This window comes from Sciurus carolinensis, chromosome 17 (genome assembly GCF_902686445.1).
Source record: "Sciurus carolinensis chromosome 17, mSciCar1.2, whole genome shotgun sequence".
Lineage (NCBI taxonomy): Eukaryota > Metazoa > Chordata > Mammalia > Rodentia > Sciuridae > Sciurus > Sciurus carolinensis.
This window is the reverse complement of record NC_062229.1, coordinates 18,113,382-18,120,789: the sequence shown is the minus strand read 5'-3', so window position 1 is coordinate 18,120,789 and position 7,408 is coordinate 18,113,382. Positions and strand designations below refer to the sequence as shown.

Sequence of the window (7,408 nt, the reverse complement as noted above, 5' to 3'; positions counted from 1 at the left end):
ATTTTTCTTGTTTCTGGTAGTCATATGTGTATGGAACCAGGGAATGATACTCAGCTTTAGAATCCCTTCTTCTGGGACTTTCAGAGGACCCAGAACAGCAGCCCCTCATCTTTGGGCTTTCCCTCTCCATGTACCTGGTCACTGTGCTGGAGAACCTGCTCATCATTCTGACCACCATCTCAGACTCACACCTGCACACGCCCATGTACTTCTTCCTCTCCAACCTGTCCTTTGTGGACATCTGCTTCACCTCCACCACTGTCCCAAAGATGCTGGTGAACATCCAGACACAGAGCAAGGCCATTACCTATGCAGGCTGCATCACCCAGATGCAGTTTTTTTGTACTCTTTGCAAGGTTGGACAACTCTCTTCTTTCTGTGATGACCTATGACAGGTTTGGGTCCATGTGTCACCCCTTGCACTACATGGTCATCATGAACCACAGACTCTCTGGATTGCCAATTCTGGTGTCTTGCTTCATAACTGTCTTATGTGCACTGTTGCAAAGCTTAATGGTGTTACAGCTGTCCTTCTGCAAAGACCTGGAAATACCCACTTTTTCTGTGAACTGAATCATCTGTTCCACCTTGCCTGCTTGGACACCTTTCTCAATGAGGTGATGATGTATTTTGCTGCAGTATTCCTGGCTGGTGGCTCCCTCACTGGCATCCTTTATTCTTCCTCAAAGATAGTGTCCTCAATCCATGCAATCTCATCAGCTTGGGGGAGGTACACAGCCTTCTCCACCTGTGAGTCTCACCTCTCTGTGGTCTCCTTATTCTATTGCAGGAGCCTAGGTGTGTACCTCAGTTCTGTTCTGACCCAAAACTCACGCTGTACTGCAACAGCCTTGGCTATGTACAGTGTGGTCACCCCCATGCTGAACCGCTTCATCTACATTCTGAGGAATAAGGACATCAAGAGTGCGCTGAGAAGACACTTTGAGAGAGAATGATAGATGTGTCAAACTAAAGAAGTGCCCATGTTTGCAGGGCTCAGAACCCCAGACCCAGAATCTGGGATTCTTTTATGGAAAACGGAAGCAGAACTTGCTTCTTCTACCTTATTCCTGAGTTTCCATTTTTTTGATTTCAACCTCTACATACATTTCCACAGCATCATTCACTTTATTACACTTTCTTTTAAAAAATTATTGATTCTAATTAGTTTTACATGGCAATAGAATTAATTTATATATTTTGAGAAATTATATATAAATGGAGTGTAATTTTTCAGTTTTCTCATTGTTTACATTGTAGGATCACATCGGTCATGCAACCATATATGTACATGAGGAAATAATGTCTGTTTCACTCTTCTATCCTTTCTTCCCATACCTCTTCTCCTCCTTTCACTCCCCTCTACCTAATATAAAGTAGCTCTATTTTTCCCTAGCCCTGCCTCCTTATTGTGAATTAGCATTCACATATCAGAGAAAATATTCAGCCTTTTTATTTTAGTTCGGCTTATTTTGCTTAGCATGATATTCTCCAACTCCATCCATTTAGCAGAAAATGCCATAATTTCATTCTACTTTAAACCTGAGTAATATTGCATTTTATTTGATATTTTGAAGGGCACCTAAGTTGGTTCCATAGTTTAGCTATTAAGTTGAGCTGCTATAAACATTGATATGGCTACATCACTGCAGCATGCTGATACTACACCTCACGCTGATACATGCACCTCAAATAGAGTGTTAATCTCCAGGAATATAAAGAACTCAAAAAACTTAACACCAAAAAACAAAATAACCCAATGAATGAATTGGCCCACAAAACTGAACAGACACTTCACAGAAGAAGAAATATAATTGACCAAGAGATATATGAAAAAATGTTCAATGTCTTTAGCAGTAAGAGAAATCCAAATCAAAACATTTCTAAGATTTCATCTCACTCCTGTCAGACTGGTAATTACCAAGAATAGAAACAACAATGTTGGCGAGGGTGTGGGATAAAAGGTTGACTCATACATTGCAGGTGGGACTGCAAAATGGTGCAACCATAATGGAAAGCAGTATGGAGATTTCTCAGAAATATTGGAATGGACTCACCATTTGACCCAACTATCCCACTCCTCAGTTTTTACACAAAGGACTTAAAATCAGCACACTACAGTGATGCAACCACATCAATGTTAATAGCAGCTCAATTCACAGTAGCTAAACTATGGAACCAACCAAGGTGACTTTCAGGAGATGGATGATCATTGTGTTTTACCCTGATCTTTTGGATCCTATTTCTATTCCAGCATGGTGTCCACAGTGCCTACCAGAGTCATGGGCAAAACGGGTCCCACAGGCATCTACTCCACCATTTTCCCAGGTGCACTTTTTTGTGTGCTCCATAACATGTTTGAAATGATGGCAATATATAAATGTTGAACATAGTAATGGTTCTGAGGGGCCAGGCACTGGGTAGGGAAAGAGGTGGACGTGGCTGTAAATGGGCAGCACTCAGGATCCCTGAGAGATGGGAACCGTTCTGTATTTTACTTTGATGTAGCATATGCTCACTGGAAACCTTAACGAGGTTCAGCCTGATATTTCCACACATGCCTACAGTGTACACTCATCAGATCCAGCCCCCTTCTCCCTCTCTGCAACATATTCCTACACTTGTAATAATCTCATTCTACAATCAGGTTGGCATTTTGTATTTTTTAACTTCCTTGAATGAGAGAGACCACACAGCACTTGCCTTTCTGTATCTGCCTTGTTCACTCAGCCCAATGTCCTCAGGCTCCGTCCACGTTGTCACAATGACAGGATTTTATCCTTCCATGCAGCTGAATGATGTTTCATGTTGTGTATGTGACACATTTTTCTCCTGCAATCATCTGGTGATGGGCACTTAGGTTGACTCCACAGCTCAGCTGTTTTGAATGAAGCTGCAGAAACATGGGCACATATGCTTCTCTTTGCTCTTTGACTTCATTTCCTTGTGATCACTGTAAATACCCAGCTGTGAAATTTTGCTCAGTATTTTGTGGAAGCTGACTAAAGCATTCTTGGATCTGTTGTCCTCATTTCTTAACTGAAACATATCAAACTACAGTTTTCCTCAAGGAAAAAGTTGAATTAAAAATTATCAATAAGAAGTGAAAGTTGTCTGAGCAAGTCATTGATTTGCAGTTCAAATTCTGACGTGTTACCGCTTTCCTCTTGGACTCATGATTGCTTTTCACTTTCTCCCGCGCAATTTTAGCTGCCATGGTCCATCCTGTGTTTAGAGTGACCCTTATGAGAGCAGGTAGATGAGAGAGAACACGGTTTGCTGACAATGTGCTGTGGCTTTATGTGAATCCAGTCGTGACGTGTGCAGCAGAACGTGGTGAAGTTTGCTTTGCAGACTGGTGTGAAAATGTTGGATTTTGAAATAAGCAGATTTGGGACCATAATAAATGTTGGCTCTGACCATTCATTGCTGAGGGGGGATGAGGTGGGGTCTGCAGAGCACACATCTGTGCTGTGTTTTATGAGGTTCTAGAAGTGAGGAGCCCAAACCTGGAAACATAAAGAAATGACCTGGAGAGAGACAGGTTCCTTATGCTGTTCCATTCACTGCACACTGTGCATGGGCTAAAGTAACATCCTGACCCCCGTCCACATGCACACCCACATGCCAGTGAAAAGTAAATTGAGATTTAAAAACTGTACTCAACCTTTGCCTCTGTGTTGGACCATGTTATACACACTGTTCTGATTTCCCTGATCACTGCTTCAGAAGGAGGCAGGAGCTTATGGTCACTAGGCAACAAGCTTGAGGTCACTGAGGGGATGATGAAGAGGACCCTGGCAGGCTGCAGGGACCAGGCCACGCTTCCAGACCTGAGGTGCATTTGGTTCTAGAGAAGCTTTGCTGATGTGAAATTCAAGGTCAAGGGAAACAGAAGCTCTGACACTACCTCCTGCTTCTGGGATTCTCCCCAACTCAGTGATGCTCTGTCTCTGGGTGAGCAGTCTTAGGAAGAAAGCAGACACCAAGGCAAGGCATTCGAAGTTTCCTTGGTTATTTTAATGTGATTTTCTCTGTGCATTCATGAAATTGAGCACATTTTCCTGTTTCTAAGATGTTTGTATTTATTCTTTTAGGTGAGTGGTTCAGGCACTTTGATCATTTTTTCTGCTGCTTTTAAAATTCTAATGGTTTTGAAATAATTCACATATATCTCTTTTACTAGTTTGGATTTTCTTTAATTTATATTTAATTTATTTTTTGATTTTTTTCATTTGTTCTAATTAGTTGTGCATGACAGTAGAATGCATTTATAAATCATTCTGATAATTCATATATAAGTGGAGTGTAACTTCTCATTCTTCTGATTGTACATATCGTAGGATCACTCTGGTCATGCAGAGATGTGTGTACATGAGGTATAATATCTGTTTCACTCTACTACCTCTTCTAACCACATACCCATTCCCCTCCCTTCACGCCCTCTACATAATATAAAGTTACTATTCTTCCATTACCCCCTCCCTTATGTGAGTTAGCATTCACATATCAGAGAAAATATTTGGCCTTTGCTATTTTTGGTTTGGCTTTTTTCACTTAGCATAATATTTTTAATGTATGTTTTATTGTCCATATATGAGGTTGATGTCATTGGTAAATAGAGGGAGTTAAAAGATCACAATAATGTAGCAAATTTCCACAATATACAGCATATGTTTTCCCCTACCTTTCAGATTTTCTTATCAATGTTTTGACATACACAATTTAAAATATTTTATTTTAAAAATTATTTTTTTCATTTTATACATTTATGGGGTATAGCATAAGTTAATTCATGTATTTTACAAAAATATATAATTAACAAATAATAATTGTATGTAGTTATGAATAGAGTGTAAAATTTCAATATGTGTACACAGTAAGTACTGATTAAATGAACATGACTTATGTCTCCATCTACTCCTTAAACCTTTGGTCTGGAGACCTTGACCTCCTCTTTCCTAGTTAGTCATAAAATATATAATGTGTTGCTATGAACATTTCACCTCCTGTGCTGGAGAATTTTACAGAACTTATTCATTTCTTCTAACTGTTTTTAGGTACCAGTTCTCCAACCTCCACCTGCCTGCTTCTCCCCACCCGCCCTTCCCAGGCTCTGGTAGCCATTCTTACACATTCTAATAGACTTTCTAAAAAATCCACATATGAGACAGAAGAAAGGACCTGAAAACAGTTTACATGCTCCCAACATAAAAAATAACCTGTTTGAAAGAATGGCTATGCTAGTTAATTAATTGGACCATTACACTTTGGAATCCTGCCTCGGCTGCTGACAAAACCTGGGTAGACAGCTGGAGGAGAAGATATTTGGAAGAGAAGTCAGTTCCAGTCAAACCATCCTAGATTAGTCAACTATCAACTGTGTCCCCAGTGCACCAGAAAGCCCAGCGGAGATTGGCAGAGGGTCTCAGGGGATGCACAACTGTCTACAGGTTCATAAGGAGACTGGTGAGCTCAGAATTATTCATCACTGTGCACTCCTACTAGATAGTAAGATATTATAGTAAACTCATTTGCTTTTACAAGTGCTTGTTATGCAGCAATAGTTAACCCTTACAATAAGTGAAAGGAAGGGAAGTGAAAGCAATTAGAATAATCTGCTACTTTCTGGTTTGGAAATTGCTCTGCTGGTTAAAGACAACATTCACAACTACTCTCTTATTCAAGTTTATTCCATACAATTGTATTTTAAATGATACATGGAGGGATGCATCATTCAGATTTACTTTATAAGAATCTTTGCAGTTTTGGACGATTTCCTTCTAATTGTGATGGCCTATGATTGATTTTTAGCTACATATCCCCCTCTGTACTACAAGGTTATCATGAAGTGTTGACTCTGTGTGTTGGTGGTACTGGCATCCTGGATCACAAGTGCCCTAAATTCCCTGTTTCACAGTGGATGTGCTTCTGCACCCATTTGGAACTGCCCCACTTTTTCTGTGAACTCAATCAGGTGGTCCTGCTTGCTTGTTCTGCCACTTTTCCTAATGACATGGTGATGTATGTATTCTGCAGCAGGACTGCTGTTCTGTGGTGCCCTCGCTGGCATCCCTTACTCCTACTCCAAGATAGTGTCCTCCATCCGTGCAATCTCATCAGCTCAGGGTAAATACAAAGCCTTCTCCACCTGTGCGTCTCACCTCTCCATCATCTCCTTATTCTATTGCACTTGCCTAGGAGTGTTCTTTAGCTCAACTGCTGCACACTCCTGTGCAACAGTCTCAGTGTTGTACTCCCATGCTGAACCCCTACATCTACAGTCTGAGGATTAAGGACATCACAGGGGCTCTGAGAAGACTCTTCAGTGGGAAGCTCTAGAGGAGACAGATTTCATGAAGTGCCTCTGGTCAAGGGAACTAAGCCACAGAGCTAGAAATTACAGTTCTTTAATCAGATCCTGATGTTGAATGGGCTCTTTCCATTCATATCCTCTAGAGTTGATGCATTCACTTCAACATCTTTTCTGAATTAAAACAACCTCATTAATAAGGTGTCATTTCTCTTAGCCAATGTCTTTCTCTCATTTTCTACTGTCCTCGTGTTCTTCCAGATCTCAGGTCAGAGGCAGTCTGGAGATTATATATAAATATATATATATATACACACACACACTACAGATGGAGCTGTATATATATATATATATATATATATATACCCTGCATATATATATGTATATGATACATATGTAGTATATACATATATATATACATAAATATATATATATATATATACATAATATATATATACTACAGATGGAGCTTTCCCACTAAAAAAAAATGTCCTGTTTTGTTTTAATGCCTTATAGTTTTTTGGGCCACCCAGGGGATACATGGAAGGTGGAATCAAGAAAGCTTCTCCTTCCTTCCAGCATCCCAGGGACAGTCCCCCACTTCAGGTCCATTTAGCATCCTCTTCTGTTCATTGAGCATATTTTTTGTTTCTTTAAACACAGGGAAGATAATGGCCATACAAAAATGGATCACCAAGGTTACCTGTGATGGGAGATTGACAGACTGGAGTTCCTGACTACCATTGTTTTATTCTTTAGAGGAAAATTGACATGCAAATCACAGCTTTCCTTTGTGTGCACTGCCTTCTCATTGTGTGGTGAGAGCCTGGGATGGCACATGATGCCGTGTGTATGAGTGTGTGTGTGTGTGTGTGTGTGTGTGTGTGTGTGTGCAGGCACACATTTGCGCATATACAGGTTTTAGAGCAAGGGACCTGGGCTCAATGCATAGACTGTCCAAAGCTTTGATGCCTTCACCGAATGACCGTTGTTGACTTTATGATAGTGTAAAAGCAATATGCATTTCATAGAATCTGAGCTTTGAATCTTCAGTTTAGGTCCTTCCCCAGGCTGGTGGTACTTAATGCACTACCC

At 40.4% G+C, this 7,408-nt stretch overlaps 2 pseudogenes; both read left to right on the top strand.

Moving 5' to 3' along the window:
- Positions 1–227: 227 nt before the first annotated feature.
- LOC124968162 (olfactory receptor 7A17-like) lies at positions 228–956 on the top strand (annotated as a pseudogene).
- Positions 957–5,720: 4,764 nt separating this feature from the next.
- LOC124968161 (olfactory receptor 1571-like) lies at positions 5,721–6,296 on the top strand (annotated as a pseudogene).
- The last annotated feature ends 1,112 nt before the right edge of the window (positions 6,297–7,408 follow it).